Below are 19,938 nucleotides of genomic sequence, written 5' to 3'. Positions count from 1 at the left end.
AATTTAACCTGACTACAATCCATTACCTTATTTTACAGTTGTTCGTATTCATCTTACCGTCTTTTTTCTAGATACTATTCGTTCCAGTCAATTGATCATCCGAAACTTTTGCCTTAATTGGCAAACTTCAAAGCTTTTGGCTTGTCCATAAACTTAAATTCCCTTTCGGAAGTTTTCTTGGTTTACTTAGAGCTTTCTTTCTTCACGGCGGTATCAAATAAAATGCTTAGATTACATTGTAAGAGAACCATATCTTTTAAAGTAATAACATAACAGTGTCATTTAATATTCCGGCAATTGTAAGATGGATCATCATCTTCGCATAGGGAACCATTGCGCGAAGACAACAGTGGTAACTTCGAACACGTTTGCAAGCGCACAGTTTCCTTATTTTTTTTATTTTTTACCCGAGGGCCCCTACATACAATTACATAACATGTTTATCTCTAGCAGAACCCGACAGTAATCGGGCAAAACATTTGCCATGGAGGCAATAAAAACGCCACGACATGATAAAGTACAAATGGGTATAGAACATGGATTCATTTTGCGTTACAAGGACTAGGTCATTAGTAAGTATAAAGAATGGAAGGATTACAAATAGCCTTAAAGATAACTGTCGGACAACAGACATTGTGAAATAAAAATAGCAAAAAATTGCAGAATATTACAAGTGCAACATTGAAATTTACTGTACTGCAAAACATTATTTACAGTGAAGTGTGATTAGCAACTGGAAGTAGGCTGTTTATGTTTATATGTTGGTAACGCCACGTAGCGCTCTGTATGAAAATCACTGACTGTGTTGTGTGCAGTCTGTGGCTGGTTGGCATTGTTGAAATATTCTCTATTGTAGTGTTGGACAGTTGGATGTGACCAGCGCGTAGCGTTGCGCAGTTGGAGGTGAGCCGCCAGCAGTGGTGGATGTGGGGAGAGAGATGGTGGAATTTTAACAGCGGACGATCTGGACGTGTGTCCGCCAGAAAGAGTAAATTTGTAATACTGGATATCATGAACTGATATATAATGACTTTTGAACACTATTAAGGTAAATACATTGCTTGTTCTCTATCAAAATCTTTCATTCGCTTAGTATGCCTATCAGTAGTTAGTGCCTTCAGTAGTTACAATCTTTTATTTAGCTGGCAGTATTGGCGCTCGCTGTTTTGCAGTAGTTCGAGTAATGAAGATTTTTGTGACGTAAGTGATTCATGAAAGGTATAGGTTATTGTTAGTCAGGGCCATTCTTTTGTAGGGATTATTGAAAGTCAGATTGCGTTGCGCTAAAAATATTGTGTGTCAGTTTAGTGTTGATCAGAATAAGTGAAGAGCGAAATGTCTGAGTACGTTCAGTTCTGCTCAGCTGTTTGAAAATCAAATAACGTAAGGGGTTTATCAGCACAGTAATTCATAAACTTTTCTTACAGGACGTTTCATAACACAAATCAATATGTGAGAACAATAGTTAGGATAGGCATGCCTGATGTATGTAATCCTCAATCTGGGTTACCGACGAGGAAACAAAACGAATGTTGGATGCTTGTTAGTGACGGCCATTGAGTTCATACGTGGATAATTAACGGACGAGTTGTAGCTGGAGGAAGGAAGTTTGGCATTAAAATTTTCAGATGTGGATTGGATCCCGTTTGGTAATAACAAACCATGGAGCAGTAAAAACGATGCATGAACAACATGAAGTTTGTGGAGATGCGTAAACGCGTCATGTCCCCATATGTGGAATGCATGCAGCTTGACTGGTCGTATTACCAATTTATGAAGGGGTCGGTTTTTTCTGTTTGGAGACCTGTTCGCTAGGAGATACAAGGCAGGTAATACGCTGTGTAGACTGTTTGCGACATCGGCTGTGTGTTTCGTGAAGGTTAGACCTTTATCGAGGTGGGCTACATGATATTTTGCGGAATCGCTCCGAGGAATACTTTTACTGTATAGCAGCTGTGGAGTATATAAATCCTGTCTTTTTCTTGTTTAAAACTTAGCTTGATTTTTGCCCACATTTATCTTGGCCCGCCATGTCATAAGGCAGTAGCAGAGCCCGTGGGGGATGGTGGTGAATGTTCGGTGCGTTGTAGTCAGTGTATCGCCGTGTCATAAGCGAAGGAAGCCTGGTATGTCAGACAAATGTATATTAAGCAGTGCTTGTTACAAGAGGAAACCTTGTGGCACGCTGGGGCTTATAGGGTAGACACCAGACGCAGAGTCGCTCCTGAGTACACTAAATGTACGCTCTTTAAGATACGAACTAATTGATCTGACAACATACTGTGGGAATTGTAATTTTATTAACTTGTACAGTAAACCATTCAGCCAATCCCTGTCCAAGATTTGAGCCATGTCCAGGTATGTAACTGCCGTGAGTTGAGTATCTTTGTAAACATCCGCACAGGAAAGTTGGGAGGGAAAAAAAAAAAAAAATCGATCGCCGGCGTTTGTTGAAAGTGGTGGCTATAGTTGTATCAGGAGGAGGTGCCAGGTCTCCTACTTATCGAAGTGTCAGGTGGCATCACGTGACGTGTGCAGAGGTAGGCGTCTTGAAATAGTGGGAGGCGGGAGCCAGAGGCAGCGAGGCGGTGACGGAATCGCAGCAGCGTGGCGGAGGAGGTGGCCGGCAGCAGATAATAGCACGAGAACAAAGCGCCGCCCCACAATGGCCCACCATGTGATGCGCCGCTGCCGCCAATGTAAATAACTGCGACACTCAGCTGACGCCTGTTTACACTATAGCCTCCTGGTAGCGCAACACTCCCACTCCCCCTTTTTTTGCGGGAAATGCTTCCGCGCACGCGTCTCACAGCACCGTAGATGCGTCCGACCGCAGCACGGAAGCAGCAACAGTTACACGCGAGCTGAGCCAGCAACCGGGATGTCAAGCAGCAAGCTTGTGCCTCCAAAACTAATCTTTCACACTGCGCGGGAGTGTGCGCTGTTTTCACACTTTCTGACAGATTAGATTTGTGTGACGAACAGGGACTCGAACCCGGAACCTCGCGTTTCGCGTGCAATATTCTTACCGACTGAGGTATCCAGAAACGATGCCCTTTCTCAACAGCACCTACTGCTTTCCACAGAAATTCTGTTGCAAAGGCGTAGTGTACTGGCAGAAGCGAAGCTGAGAGGGCAGTTCGTCTTAATCTATCAGGAAATTACAATGTCAAAATTATAGGTACTGGGTCTCTTTCCTATGAGTCGTCACGCGCGTTTTCCATGGTGTTTCGGCAGGTAATTGCCGTTTCATTTTTACAACCTGTAGCTAGAGTCTGCACAAACAAATCCTGCTCGTCTCGTGTTTCTTAGTGTCGACGGAAACCATCGGTTTGTTTCCCATTACAAACAAAATTATTTTTAAAATGTTATTTTGTTTGTCCATTGGATAGAGAGGTCCCAAATTAGTCCAGTGCGCTATTTATTTCAGTGATATGTATTTTAACAGTGCTTTTGCAGTCAGCGCGGCACTGTCTCTTCTGAAGTACTCGTTATTCTTCATGTTTTACTGTGCGCTGTTAATATATAGTGACAAAACGAATATCGCACTGTACTAATTTGAGACAGCTCTGTCCAACAGGCACGTAACATACTGCTTTAAAAATCATTTTGTTTGTAATTTGAAACAAACCAGCGTTTAAGTATGCGAATGGGGTCCCTTCATTGAACATAATTCTGTAATGAGAAACATGATTTGGCACGATCAATGACACATTAAGAAATGAGGTATGCATGGTAAGACACTCGACTGATTTAGGTTTTACATCTTACCTTTTGACCGAGCGAGGTGGCGCAGTGGTTAGCACACTGGACTCGCATTCGGGAGGACGACGGTTCACTCCCGTCTCCGGCCATCCTGATTTAGGTTTTCCGTGATTTCCCTAAATCGTTTCAGGCAAATGCCGGGATGGATCCTTTGAAAGGGCACGGCCGATTTCCTTCCCAATCCTTTCCTAACCCGAGCTTGCGCTCCGTCTCTAATGACCTCGTTGTCGACGGGACGTTAAACACTAACCACCACCACCACCACCACCACCACCACATCTTACCTTTGAATCACTTCAACGGAAAGTTTTAATATTTCTATAATAACACCACGGATTTCTTCCCCTAAGTGTTTTTTCTGCGGTAACAGGTGCGAACGAGAGTTTAATAAAAGCGTGTGCTCGCCCCCCCCCCCCCCACACACACACTAGATAAATATATGGGCAAAAATTCCTTCTGCAAGGACACTGATACCTTATTCGGGAAAAGCACACTTCAAATTCGCGCCTATCAGTCCCGAATTAACTGAAGACGGATGCTAAAATGGTTTCTCGTACATAGCCTTACTCATCCCTGTCCAGCCCTAACTGGGTTTTGTCAGTAATGACCTCTAGGTCGGTGGCATGTTGAAGTTTGTTCTCCCTGCTCCATACACTTAAGTAAAAATATGTGAACGGAGTTTGAGTTGCTAAATAGAAACTTTCTTAAATGTTTTTTATTAACTTTTATTATCTGTAAACGTCTTGAGTACATATAAGCACTATTTCGAAAAAAGTCCCCTTCGTAAACCATGTTTAAGTTGACTCTCACTACTGGAAGCTTCCTATACAGTCAGTACGTTTTCAGCGTCACCATTACTTTGAAATTGTGATTATCCGGGGTTGGTAAGCTTGGTAAAGGAGTGACTTTGCCGTAAGACTGTTGGCAGTATGGTTCGTCGCTGATTCATTCATCAAGAAAAGCCTCTGGCATGGGCATCGTGTCTTATCTTTAAGTAGTTATTTACACGGCGAATTCCTTGTAACTTGGATGTCAGTGTTTCATACGATACTTCTACGTAGTTGGTCTTAAAAACATTTTGACGCTCTTCTGGCAATAGTTAGGACATTTTCAGGCAAGACAAAAGTTGGTGTTGAAGTTACCTCTTATAGAACGGTCGAACATGTCTTCAGAGTACTCACGCTGACTAATTAACAGACCTGTGAAGATAATGGAAGACGAAGTCGTTGTAGGAGTCAGCTATCATGATGAAACACTTTTACAAAATTTGCTGTCTAGAACGCACTTTGTTACAAAAAGAGTTTCGGCAGATTACAAACATCAAGTCAGACAGCAAGGGAAAAATCAATACTGTGTATCGTGTGAAAAGTAGTATTTAAGCTTTTCTTGTATAAGCCTTATACATGGTACGTTTAAGTACTATTTTTGACTTGATAAATGAAGAGCGATTCAGACAGTTCTGTGTAAGACCTGTGAGGAGTCATCTTATCCTCTTTTTGAGTTCTCCGTTCACTCAGTTCTGTCGATAAACATCCTCCAGGTATGAATAGGGTTTCACGATTTAGTTGCTTTCATTTTCTTAAGCAACGTTCTTCCCAGAAATCGTACAACATACCCCATTCAGAATTAATGTCTTCTTTCATCTTATAACTTTCCAGAGAGGTTCTTCAGATTTTCACTACCGTGTGCTGAATCTGTGTATCACCGATGTTGTATCCAAACAGCCTCGGAGCCTTTTCCATATTTACAAACACTGCACTTTTTTCCATGTGTACGGAGCGGCAGCTGCCAGCCTTTCGTGGAGGATATTGCTCCGAGTGCTTTACAACTTTCGAGAAATGTACCTAATTATTGTGATATCTATCAACGTAACTTAAATCGACGTTTTACTGTCAAAGTGTTTTAGTCGATGTGGCAGCGGAATACGATACCGTATGTGTTTCGAATGAGCTCAATTTTACTCTAGGCTAATGACCTCGCTCGCCCTATTTAACCCCTATCGATTTCTTCCTCGCAGGACTTCATTAGAGCTAGAATTCACGCTCCACCTTTAATGTTATTGAAGGTGCTTTCTCGGCAGAGTACTGGAACTGCCTGTGGAGACACCGATGCGATCTGAAGCTCAGAATTTTGGGTGGAACCCCGGTGAGCACGGCTCCTGTGCCAAAGGCTGCTGCTTCACATGTAGGAGGCAAAATAAATGAAACAACAAAAACATCTTTGATTTATGTTTTTAAAGGGTCAGTTAGACCGATTCGCTAAGTTAAAATGGTTCAAATGGCTCTGAGCACTATGGGACTCAACTGCTGTGGTCATCAGTCCCCTAGAACTTAGAACTACTTAAACCTAACTAACCTAAGGACCTCACACACATCCATGCCCGAGGCAGGATTCGAACCTGCGATCGTAGCAGCAGCGCGGCTCGCGGACTGGAGCGCCTAGAACCGCACGGCCACCACGGCCGGCTTTCGCTAAGTTATATGAAAAAAAGGTAGAGATCCGTATGCTGTTACAGTTGTATAAATAAGCTTCGGGAATCCCACCAGATGCCTTTATCCAGTTACACGTAAGCTTCGTTTTAATCAGTGTGAAAGGAGGATTCCGCACCTCTTGCTCTTACTGACCATGTGTTTTCCTCAGAAGCGAGGATGTGGGTGCTGAAATGTTTTTCAGATAATTCTTGAAAGCATTAGACAATTGAGAAGCAATTAATTTAACAGATCCGCACTTTTAGGATACTCACGACTGAGTAAGACGTTTCACACGGAATGAACTAAGCTGAAGTTTACGCAAAGCTGTTATCAACAAAAAAGAAACGCATTTCTATGCGACACGTTATGAGGTATGGGAGAAAAGGTAAGTGTGAGAATCCACCTACAACTTCCAATGGTTAAAAATGGTTATTTGTGTGCAAATAGAGATTATTTGAATATTTATAAGACGTTTATAAATAAAGGCCCCGGTAGATACTAAAATCATCAATTAAAGAAAACATGTTATATTTTCGGGATTTCGAGGTTATTATCGTTAAATCTAAAAGTATTTTCTATGAATAGGAAATTTTAAAGAAGTGACGCAAATGTTGCTGCTGTCTTTGGTAAAGGCTGTAAGTAGGCTGTTTAGGTTTTTATGCTGGTAACGCCACGTAGCGCTCTATATGAAAATCACTGGCTGTGCTGTGTGCAGTCTGTGGCTGGTTGGCATTGTTGGAACATTCGCTATTGTAGTGTGGGGCAGTTGGATGTGAACAGCGCGTAGCGTTGCGCAATTGGAGGTGAGCTGCCAGCAATGGTGGATGTGGGGAGAGAGATGGCGGAGTTTTGAGGGCGGATGATCTGGACGTGTGTCCATCAGAGACAGTAAATTTGTAAGACTGGATGTCATGAACTGATGTATATTATGACTTTTAAATACTATTAAGGTAAATACATTGTTTGTTCTCTATCAAAATCTTTCATTTGCTAACTATGCCTATCAGTAGTTAATGCCTTCAGTAGTTTGAATCTTTTATTTAGCTGACTATTGGCACTCGTTTTATTGCAGTAATTCAAGTAACGAAGATTTTTGTGACGTAAGTGATTCATTAAAGATGTAGGTTATTGTTAGTCAGGGCCATTCTTTTGTAGGGATTATTGAAAGTCAGATTGCGTTGCGCTAAAAATACTATGTGTCAGTTTAGTGTTGATCAGAATAAGTAAAGAGAGAAATGTATGAGTTGCTCAGCTGTTTGAAAATTAAATAACGTAGAGGTTTACCAGCACTGTCATTCATTAATTTTTCTAAGGGGACGTTTCAAGGCACTGGACGTGCTTCAAAGCAGTAACTATAATGAATGGCCAGCATTTAACACACTGTCACAGTAACTTCACTAGGACACGTATTTTCTTACACAGAGAGGTATTCCCGAATAGTAATCCTAAGAAAAGAACGATTACCTTTGCTAGTTTCTGTTATGTGTACAAGTAAACGCTTGCTTTCTGCTAGCAAGAATTACGGTTAGCTGATGCTCATACTACTTTGATGATGTCGAAAATCACTTCCCCTGACTATATGTAGTTGCTTCCAAATATCATTTGATTTTCATTCGGCTGCTTTTTCGACGTTCTTTTAGGTATCTGCCGGATGTCGTCCCAACAACTCAGGCGTTGTGAAGACAAAACATTCCTCTCGGAATTAAAATAAACCTTTGCTAAAGGACTAATTCGCTGCCCCCCCCCCCCCCCCCACACACACACACTCTGCAAGGACACAAGCGTGGCAGCGAATGTCCGATCCTTATATCAGCAAAACCAGGCAGTTGCGCAACAACTACATCATTTAATATTGGTCAAGTTTCAAACAGCAGAAAATATAAAATAGCCAGACGTAAGAACCACACTCGAATGAGTACCTTACGTAGCCATGGTAGACTAATAGGATCCCGCTGCATTTGATCCCTCGTCTCCAGTTATTGCAACCCACCTCTGTACCCCTTCTGTAACAGTGTACATCCCTCCGCAACATCCTATCAACACTCGATACATTGTTTCTAAATTCTCATTATGTTAAAAGTGCTTACATTAGTTTATTGCTTTTGTGTCCTAAGTAGCTCTATTGTGGAATAACGTGACCGGTAACATACGAGAACTAGCACGTTCCATTCCGGTACATAAACAAGCTGATAGGTTTGCTCTTGAAACAAAGAACGGTCTGTTTTTCCCCTCCCATGACGCTCTTGCACAGTACTGATTGCTGCAATGTGATATTTACATAGACAAAGCCTAAGACATGTTTAGCCAATTCACACACTTTTCAACTTGTTCGTAACGTGTTGCTTTCCTTTACATTTTAAGTTTTTTCAAAATTAGTGTTATTAGAGTGCAAACTGACAACGTACCCTCATATACCGTCATCTCGTCTTGTATGCAGAGTTCCTTAAAAAAAAAAATAAAAAAAAGAAAAGGGGTGAGAATCATGGTCTGTACAGGATGGTCAGTAACAGCCTGAAATGTTTGTTAAGTTTGTAACTGTGCAGCAGAGGAAGTTGTGCTAAGAAGTAGTTCTTTAGCAAAGACTTCGATACGTTCACTGTTTCGGAGATACTTGGCACTGAAGTTAGTCAATCAAATTATCGCACGCGCAAATTCAAGCAACCTTCCAGAGATGGTGCCGCCAAACGTATTCTTCTTTTGGTTTCCTCAAACCGAACAAAGGTAGCTTTGACTCACCTAGCTTGAATTTATCACTTCCGAAAATGGTACATTTTAACTGGTAATGAGTGTCTGAACAAGAGGACACTCACGGACCCACAGATCTGTGTGCTCTGCCACATTTTCGCGCGTGCAAGTGCTTGAAATTGCGCGTACAACGACGTAATTGCCTAACTTCAATGCTAAATAACTCGGAAACGGCGGAACATATCGAACTTTTTCTTAACAATTATTTCTGAGCACAATCTTCCCTGAATCACCCTTAAAGACTTTTCAGACTGTTTCTGGCCACCCGGGTATAAGAACAGTTCTCAAGATCTTAATATCTGTAGGTTACATGACCAAACCATCTATATGAAGTTCAACACCTAAAAGATACCACTTTTGCGCAGCTTTGTGATCCTAACTGCTGAGAAGAAAAATGAAATTAATAATTAAATCACAACCTTATATTTGGTTTAAACTGAAAGAATATTTTGAACTGTTTCAAACTTCTTTGCTTGTTTCCCAAGCTGTAAGAAACGGAGCGGTTCAGCGGAAATCGAGCGCAGTTGTTACTCTCCCTCTCGCTGAGTCAAAAGCTGGAACATTCATGATTCATAGCACCTGTTGAGTCGCAGCTTGAGCGAATTTTCATTTTCCCGGATATTTACTGTAGCTACACCGTTAGGTGTGTGGGATTACGAACTTGCTTTACAAATAAGTTGTCAGTGTTGGGTTCACCTTACGCAATGAAGTAGCGCAGTGATGAAAACTTCGACTAAGTTTCTGGATGAATGCCGTTTAAAGCCAACCCTGGCCATCGTAATTTAGATTTGCTATTGTTTTCATAAATAGTTTCGGGCGAGCGCTCGAATGACTCTTCAGTACAGCGGAGACTAGTTCCTTTTCCATCCCCAACTAATCTACCTAGCCCTTCATTTCTTCAGACGACGGTAGCAACAAATCGATAAATTCTGTATATACTTTTCGTATATCTCTTCCTTGAAGTCAGTGAAAGGGTTTAGCGAGATCGTCTTCGTTTTTCATTTACTTTTCCGGGATGAATATTACAGTAACCAGAGGAAGTAATACTTAATATGTGTCAACGTGTCATGTAATGATACACTGGGACGTTCGACTTATTCCTTGTGCTGTTACCTATGTATAATTCTTTACAACTTTTTCTGCGAGAGTGTATAGTCTTAAAAACTACAATATATACTAATTAGCCAAACGAAAGATTTACCGAATTTACCACATATAGTTCCTAAGCAGCAGTGGCAGCTCGAATCTTTTTAATTAAAATTTTTCATCAGAGGAAACTGACCGTAAAATAATTGCATGCTATATTTAAGAACTCGTGTAACACATTCGACTGTCTCTAATACATTTAGATACACCCAGAAAACATCCTTCTCCTCAGGTTTAGAGAGAACAAACTTAAACCTTATTGGACACTAAATAAATTCCAGTCACATTGGCCAACTAAAATGACGAGAAATGCACTTAAAATGCGGTACGCATCAATTTCTTAAAGATTTTTCTGTACATTTAATGTTGAATGTCATATTCAAATTTTATTTCAGTCAACTTTTTACAGAAAAATACCGTTGAATATAGATCACATTTTATCAGTGTCTTCTCTAGTAAAATTAGCCATATATGGAACTAGCTGTAGGAGATTCGCCCTTGATCAGACGCACATCAGAGTTTGGTACTACGTTTTGTTTGAGGATAGCTGCTGCATGTGTGGACTAGAATGCAGAAATAGCCGAAAACACTACAGGATGTATGAAAAGAAAAAAAAATCTGAACTGTTTCTCTGTACAAAAAAGTACTGACTATTATTTAGATCCTTGATTCGTGCGTTTTGATAAGTGAAAAATACTGAGTGAGACACCTTTCTCGATATAATTATGTTCAGATCGCATGGTCTTCTTCTGTAGTAGCTTTGTCCATAACGAGGATATTAAGATAGCAGAGGGTGGAAGTTTAAGTATTCTGCGCTCTTGTTGCAGCCCTCATCCCAGTATTTTCCTGTCACAACTTAAAGAAATGTAGAGAACTTCACATGCGGATGGCCGTATCGGGGTTTCAATCACTCGAACACGAGCCAGCGCAATAATTGCTGCGATAGTTCGCTGTTTTACATTTTGGCAGGTGAAATGCCACTAAACGTTCACATGATTGAGATGTACCTTATTTTTTGAATTATCCAGTTTTCTTTGCAAATTCCATACCTGAAGGGTATGAATCTTGCTCGTCGTGGATCGGGCACTGGTGTCTGTTGCTGTAAGCCGTTCCTGACCACATTGTTATTTTAATCTCGAGGAAGGAACGTCCTGTACACAGCACGAATTAGTGTTTTACGAGTCCATGTGATGTATTTCTGAGACTGAGGTGAAAACCTGGCCGTCAGTTCACATGGAAGGGCAAGCCAGACCTAAGAAAATCGCACTGCAGTTGGCTAGGGTACACGACGTAGCGTCATTAAGTTGACGCGCGGATTCGGTTTGCGTCTGGTTTAGTTCCGTGTTTTCTTCCGAGCTATCGCTCACCGCTGTTCGAGACTATTTCTCGGATTAATCACACTGAGGTAATCCTTTTTTGGAAATTCCACCAGCTTGGCACAGCTGACAAGATTATAGAGGTAACTAATATGGACATCCGTCGAAGAATTTCCAAAACTTACTGACGCTCAGATAATGCTGGACGTCGCTAAATTAAGTAATTTCCTGTAGTTAATTGTCACAGAACAAAAAACTCTCCTTTTACTCAAGTACGTAAATGAAAAATAAGATGAAAGTGCCTGTCAGTAACACCATCAATTACGGGACACTATGCTTGAGGTTTTCCCTACAGACATTGCCCCACCTAACAACAGAAATTGAGAACTACAAATCACATATAACGAACGATGTTCCTCAATATATAGTGTGTAAACTTATCCTTGCTGCAAATTACGCAATGAACTACTTCTTGCCACAGAGAGAGCTGGTAACAGAGTAATCGATAAGAGTCATGAGCACTCTGCGTGCCATGGTAATGCTCTCGAGAATTAATTAATTACATACGACGATGAAGGAGCGCGCAGTGATTTACGAGGCATTCCGGTGTAAATGGTTTATTTAACTTGCCTTCTGTACAAGTACAAGCACAGACTGATGAACCGTCAACTGCCTTTACAGCTCTGGTCCAGTGTTTCTTTCTTGCTATGCTAATGTCATACATCACAACCGCTCTTCGTAGTCAAGGCTTTGTAATGGTGGTGGAGGCGCCCTGTATGTAACTAATTATTTGTTATTCCTTCTAACAAGACGAGAGGTAGCTTCAAAATGGTTCAAATGGCTCTGAGCACTATGGGACTTAATATCTGAGGTCATCAGTCCCCTAGAACTTAGAACTACTTAAACCTAACTAACCTAAGGTCATCACAAACATCCATGCCCGAGGCAGGATTCGAACCTGCGACCGTAGCGGTCCCGCGGTTGCAGACTGTAGCGTCTAGAAACGCTCGGCCACACCGCCCGGCCGCGAGGTAGCCAACAAATGGAATATCTAAAATAGATGTTATTCTACCTCTAATAATACGAAGTGAGATTTCTTTCGTTACTAAGGAACTATTGGGCTTTCAGAGTGCCGCTGTTTTACTAACTTAAACCATCTGCTTACCCTGTGGCGTGTTTCATTAAAATAGATCAACTGAAGCTTAAGGGTAAAACGGGTGGTGCCCCTGAGCAGTCTGAGGGAAAAGTTACACACAGAGACCTTTAGAGCAATGGAAAGAGCTAATGCTAAATTGGGTGGACTCAAAGTGGTCCTATTTTGAAGGGTACCTTCACTAATCGAATACATTCCGATAATAGATAAGTTTGCACCGCAGAGTCGGTTCTTATGTGTCATTCTTCGTGTACAATATTCTGGAACTTGGTATGTCCATTGCCACTGAACTGATTACTTTTGGCCGCCCGCGGTGGTCTAGCGGTTCTAGACGCTCAGTTCGGAACCGTGCGACTGCTACGGTCGCAGGTTCGAATCCTGCCTCGGGCATGGATGTATGTGATGTCCTTAGGTTAGTTCGGTTTAAGTAGTTCTAAGTTCTAGGGGACTGATGACCACAGATGTTTATTCCCATAGTGCTCAGAGCCATTTGATCCATTTGATTACTTTTGAATAAAATTGTCACAACATAAGGAGACATCTGGAAGTGGAAAACTATTTGTGCAGTACCAGAATACGACCTGTAGTTATGAGAGCAGCGCCTTTTCTTGTGTTTTGCCGTTATATGGACTTGTAAGGTTTCCGGTAAACAGTTCCCAAGAAATAAAAACAAAAGTTATCGTACCCTAGGTGAAGTGCGATATGTTTCCGATGATCTCTACCTCACTTCCCATAATAACTGGTTTTGGTATGTATGTGTTACACCAAGAGAGATGGACCAGTGATGGCGACACTAAATTTGATTGTAAGACCGAGTGGGATTCAAATATCCGTTGACCATCCAAATTTAATTTTTCTGAGATTTCCAGAAGTCACTTCATGTAAATGATAGGATAGATCTTTCAACAAGATCACACACACAACCTATTCCTCTGCCCTCAATGGCTGACTGAGCTAAGGTTTTCTGATGATTTATATATAAACGGAAAAAAACTCATACCTTGATACTGTCTGTACGCCAGTTAGCTTTCGTGTTTTAAATCCATATTAATATTTTGCTATGCTGGGCGGAAACTGGCGTGTATGTCCGAACAAAATTGCTTTTTTCTTTTTATCGTTTCATTGTATTTTATGTACTATGTAGGCAGTCAGTATCTCTATATTTTCTAAGTAAAAGTCTTAAACTGGCTGTATTCTTGTTTTCATTTCCAATGCTTACATGGAAGCGAATGCTTAACCATCAGGGTTTCTAAGATTCACACGAGGTGTTTCGTCGTGACCTGGTGAAGCAGACGCACCTTTATGTTCCAAAAATCTGTTTCACTGGTGGTGCACGGCGAAATTGGTCTAGGTCATTTGGTTTTCATTGTACATACATCGCCAACAAACTTGAAGTGTGCAAACATTGAAAACAAACTTCGTATGTCACCAAAGATAATAGTTGAATGTGGGTCTGCGCTATAGATAAGATGCATCGGAGAAGCAAAATTGCTGCGAATGATTATAATTTTCTTACTACTACGAGAAATAATGTAAAACATGAGGAAAAGATGTACAGAGTGCGTTTATATTACAAGTGGTTCAAATGCCTCTGAGCACTATGGGACTTAACTTCTGAGGTCATCAGTCCCCTAGAACTTAGAACTACTTAAACCTAACTTACCTAAGGTCATCACAAACATCCATGCCCGAGACAGGATTCGAACCTGCGACCGTAGCGGTCCCGCGGTTGCAGACTGTAGCGCCTAGAAACGCTCGACCACCCCGGCGGGCTATATTACAAGTGCGTATGCTTTATCGGATCATGGCGGTGCACCTTTTGCTTGAAAACTCATTAGAAATGAAAACAGACATACTTACTATCAACGGGCATTTGTCCATGAAATGTACATCGTTCACTGCCTCTGTGTGCAGCGTGAAACCGTTATAAATTTGAAAAAAAAGGAAAAAATATCATTAGCTCTAATTCACCTTCCAACTTCGATATTTTGCAGTCTTCTTTGAATCAATTAGTTCAGTCCATCTCCTGTTCGACCTTCGAGGTATCTGCTATTTCAGAAATGACATTCCGTTTTACAATCTCTATAGGCATTTACCCTTTGTCTGGACTGATCCTAGCTATTGATGTCGCTCTGTGAGATATCGATCTGTTCACATCCTGTGGCGTTCATGGAACCATTTCATCTCTGCATTCGTGTCATTAGTAAGTGTAATTTGTGTACCTGCATGTTGATTGGTTCTGCTCGAGTTAACTATATAATCGATGTAGTGCAAATGGGTGAATAAATTTGTAGCAAAAATTGTGAAATAAAGCAAAACAACGGATTAATGTCAAGGTGCACCAGCTCCCGCAGAATTGTCAGTTAAGTGTTTTTTATTCCCTCGTTTCAGAAAGAGCAATAATTCAAAGTACGCCAAGCATCATAAACGGGCATTGGACAATGATATTTCTCGTGTGTGCTAATGAAATACTGATGGTCTCGACGAAGGAAGTAGCAGTGATTCACGATCCATTCCGGTGTAAGCAATCTATTTACACTCGTGTTCCCAGATACCACCTACGAGCACGATTTGATGAATCGTCAGGCGCGGTATAAATAACCACATTTACATGGGACGTGTTGGTGTTTCTTTCTTGATATACTGAGCTCATACATCACGGCGCCGTGGGCCAGCGTGGTTGCGTGTCAAAGGCTGCTGATGGAAGCGGGGCGCAACGCAGCACTGGTAATGGCGAGCAGAGGGCGGCCGCGCCGACTTGGGGCCAGATAAACGCGTCTAATCCGGTGACGCACAGTGGTCGAGGTGTCAACACAGGCGGCCGCGACAACGGGCAACAAATTCGAGCCGCTGCCCACCTGCCAGCGCCGCACAAGTAATTGCGCCGCGCTGGGGCGGGGGCGGTGGTGGGGGCGGTAATTGGCGCCGTCCTTGAGATGGCTGAGGGATAAGAGCGCCGGCCCGGCAGCGCCGTTGTCTGTTCCCTCCCCGGCGGGGCACACGCTGTCCTGCCACGGGCGCCGAACGCTGCTCTCCGTTACCATCATCTGGACGTCGCATGTCTATCCATCTGCAACATGTGTATTTTAATTTCAGTCCTCTTTGTCCTTCGACATCGCCAGAAAATGTGAACGCCTTCAAACGCAGCGTATTGAATTGAGTTGGTGCGTAATTTCTTAGCGTTCTTCCGTAACTTTAACAAACACAACAGATAAACGTAAAAGGCACTTTAGTTATAATAATATATTCTCCTTCACTGTCCATAACAGTCTGTCAACGCTGGGACAACGTTTCGATCCTGCGACTGTAGAAATCAGGTTGTCATAAGGGGAACTTGTCGAACCATGTTCGAAGTGCATTTTCATCCGGAAATGAAGTTCTACAACAACATCTACATACTTCGCAAGCCACCGTACGGAGCGTGCTGTACCACCACTAGTCATTTCCTTTCCTGTTCCACTCGCCAATCGATGAGGGGAAAACGACTGCCTATATGCCTCCATACGAGGTCTAATCTCTCTGACCTTATCTTCATAGTCATTACGCAAACGTTGGTGGAGGTAAAATCGTTATGATGTCAGCTTCAAATGCCGATTCTCTAAATTTTCTCAATAGAGCTCCTCGAAAAGAACATCGCCTTCCCTCCAGTGATTCGCATTTGAATTCCCGAAACATCCTGGAAATACTTGCTTCTTGAATGAGATATTCATTCTGCAGCGGAGTGTGAGCTGATACGAAACTTCCTGACAAATTAAAACTGTGTGCCGAACTGAGATTCGAACTAGGGACCTTTGCCTTTCGCGGGCAAGTGCTCTACCAACTGAGCTACCCAAGCACGACTCACGGCCCGTCCTCAAAGCTTTAATTCTGTCAGTACCTCGTATCCTACCTTCCAAACTTCACAGAAGCTCTTCTGCGAACCTTGCAGAACTAGCACTCCTGAAAGAAAGGATATTGCGGAGACATGGCTTAGCCACAGCCTAGGGGATGTTTCCAGGATGAGAAGTTTGGAAGGTAGGAGACGAGGTACTGACTGAATTGAAGCTTTGAGGACGGGCCGTGAGTCGTGCTTGGGTAGCTCAGTTGATAGAGCACTTGCCCGCGAAAGGCAAAAGTCCCGAGTTCGAGTCTTGGTCTGGCACACATTTTTAATCTGTCAGGAAGTTTCGTTACTTGCTTCTTATTTGAACCAACGGTAACAAATCTAGCAGCCCGCCTCTAAAGTGGTTCAATGTCATCTTTCGATCCCAAGTGCTCAAACAGTGCTGAAGACTAGGTCGCACTAGTATCTTACATTTAGTCTCCTTTGCAGATGAACCACTCTTCACTAAAATTCTCCCAATAAACCGAACTCCAGGCTCTTTGTATTTCACATTGCTTTGCAACGTTACGCCTAGATATTTAAACGGCGTGGTGGTCAAGCGGCACACTACTGACGCTGTATCCGAAAATTACGAGTTTGTTTTTCCTACTCATCCACATTAACTTACATTTTTCCGGATTTAGAGCTAGCTGCGATACATCACACCAACTAGAAATTTTGTCACAGTCATCTTGAATACTCAAAGACGAAGGTGTCCGATAGAGAGGGGAAGAGGTGAAAATCTGATGGTACAAGATAGGTGAATAAGGTGGGTGCGGAATGACTTCCCAACCCAAATCCTGTATAGTTTTTGTCAGTCCGGCAGAAAGCGGACGGGTGTTATAGTGCTTCCCGCACTCTTTCTGGTCGTTGTTCTGGGATTGCATCTGCAAGATGTCTCAGCTGTTAACAATAAATGTCAGCAGTGCTGATTACACTTCGGAGAAGCAATTTGTAGTACACCACACCGTCACTATTCCGCAAGATAATTAACATTATCTTTGTACTGGTATTGCTGCTTTGTTCGGGCTCAACCGCTCCCTTCTTGTCCTATTGTTGGCATGAAGATGCCACTTCTTGTCACCAGTAGCGATACAGGATGGGAATGTTGGGTGTTGTTCACGAGCCAGTTGATGAGGAGCAAGCAGAGACTCACATGTGGTCATCCGCTGATTTTTGTGATCTTGGCTCCGAGCATGCGGTACGCATACGCCCGATTTATGAACCTTCCCCATTGCACGCAAATGTCGCACAGTGGTGGAATGATCACAGTTCATCACATTTGCCAGTCCTCGACTACATTGACGTGGATCTTTGTGGATTAATGTGTCTAAACGATCTTGATCAAACCCCTAAGCTCTTCGTGAAAGGAGAAAGTCACTAATGTCAAAACGATCCTCCTTAAAACGAGGAAACCATTTTCTTGCCGTTCTCTGTCCAATGGCATCATCCCCATACACGGGGCAAATTTTTCTCGCTGCCACCGCTGCTGTCACCCCTCTATTGAACTCAGAATAATATGTCGTAAATGTTCTGATATCTCCAATAGCACTCCATTTTCCAGCGGCCGCAGCTTGACTCACTATCTCCAAATGACAAAATGAGAATATGTTAACTGAAATAGCAACAGTTAACTATAAATAAAAATCACAGTCGATAAATACATGCCGGCCGGGGTGGCTTAGCGGTTCTAGGCGCTACAGTCTGGAACCGCGCGACCGCTACGGTCGCAGGTTCGATTCCTGCCTCGGACATGTATGTGTGTGATTAAGTAGTTCTAAAATATAGGGGACTGATGACCTCAGAAGTTAAGTCCCATAGTGCTCAGAGCTATTTTGATAAATACATAGCAACCGGAAAACCAAGATACAACACAAAAACGCTACGAACTAATACACCTACCTAGTACCTAACAACATCCAAGAATATGATTCCTCTGACAGAACTGTTATAGGATTCGAAGGTCAGCGCCTGTCAATCAATTTCCTAAAACAAAACGATAATATACGCTTTTCAGAGACACCCGAAAATTGACTGAGGTTAAGCGAAAGCTGTAACATATAAAAAAATTCGAGGTCTTTTTTTGTAACTCAGCTTTTTGCCAAGTCCTATAATCGCTAAGTAGTTGGTTCGATACTCCCTAGATGCAACGTTTCTTTTTATTTGAATTCTATATTTGTTACAAAATGAAAATGTTGATTAATAAATACTGAATCTAATAAATAAAAATGAATATTTGTTTCTTTATCGCTCTTCGATGCGTTCCTATACCAGTCATCCAGTTACAATGAAACTTTGGTGACTTTGTGTGTGCGCTTGTGCGCCCTAAAACACTCATCATTGTCATCATCTCATCGTGTGTGCGCGCCCTTAGAAGATTTCTGATTTAGTGTAATCATAACCACTGTCACCCCTCTAGAGGCAGGTGCGGGATTGAGAGCGAGAGCCCATGACAAAAAAAATCAATAACGATTGAAACTAGTATCGAATTCATGCTTTTCGGGAGCGCTAGGGCTTTGGTGACAGTCCTGATGGCGTGCCAGCTATAGTGATAGAGGTTTGGGCGAGGGGGGAGGGGAGACAAAGACATGTTGCGCATGTCTCTGTTAAGCCTGTTTTATACATTAGAGTTTGATTCTTTAAAGAACAGGGGATTTACTAGTTTCATTACATGTCTGCATATACTATTGCTAATATTTCGTTTTCATGTTTGCTTTTGCGAGCATGTCTCTGTGGATTACGCGTGATATATTTAGATTTTTTCAATAAGTAGGCTACATTTAGGTCATATGATCCGATGGGTTATGAGAAAAATAAAGAACTAGGAAAAGTGTGAAATAATGTGTATGCAATACGGGTGGTGGCGTGTATATCTGTTGTTTGAGATAGTCAAACGTAGCTATAGTAAACTGACCGATTCGAATTATTTTTATTATTCATACTTTGGACTTTAGACCCAATTACTGTACCATAACACACACAAGTAACAGCAAAAATCTTTCACTGCGTTTAACTGTCAGTCCACCAGTAATTAATTCTAACAATTGATTTTGTCGGTTCACCTTTCAAACTTTGTACTGTCCACTAGCGTGGCATCACGAACGTCGTCTTTTTCAGTAAAAGCTTTTCTTTGATATACTGTATGAATTATTTCTTCTTTCTTGAGCTTTTTCTTTCTCCCATCGGCCGTTCTGAAGGTTGACTTCAAACAGGTATTTCCAGGACGTGGCAGTACCATTTCAGTTGTGTGGACTTCCATCCACATTTTCTCGCTACAAATCCTCCAAATCCTCCTGAAAAAAAGGGAAATGGGGAAAAAGCTTAATTACACGACACATTGGTACACCGCATTCCCAATACATATCGCAAGCTATTGCCTTTTTCTTGTGATTGAACGAAAGATTGTTGGCAATATCTGAACCATCGTGTAGCTTGTAACAAAAACGTTTTGCCGGTTACGATTATCAGATTGAGGGCCAG

General features: G+C 42.0%; 2 long non-coding RNA genes across 3 annotated transcripts in view; one reads left to right on the top strand and one right to left on the bottom strand.

The window, feature by feature from the left end:
• The window catches only part of LOC126162859 (uncharacterized), a 132,862-nt gene that overhangs the window by 9,012 nt on the left and 103,912 nt on the right, over positions 1–19,938 (top strand). The gene's annotated exons all lie outside the window — the stretch shown is intronic.
• The window catches only part of LOC126162860 (uncharacterized), a 360,676-nt gene continuing 360,310 nt past the window's right edge, over positions 19,573–19,938 (bottom strand). Inside the window, exon 3 of the long non-coding RNA XR_007535125.1 lies at positions 19,573–19,751. This is a non-coding gene — a long non-coding RNA (uncharacterized LOC126162860). The remainder of the gene's footprint in view (positions 19,752–19,938) is intronic.

The sequence above is a fragment of the Schistocerca cancellata genome, chromosome 2, assembly GCF_023864275.1.
Source record: "Schistocerca cancellata isolate TAMUIC-IGC-003103 chromosome 2, iqSchCanc2.1, whole genome shotgun sequence".
In the NCBI taxonomy this organism is placed as follows: Eukaryota; Metazoa; Arthropoda; class Insecta; order Orthoptera; family Acrididae; genus Schistocerca; species Schistocerca cancellata.
This window is presented reverse-complemented; position numbering and strand designations above follow the sequence as displayed.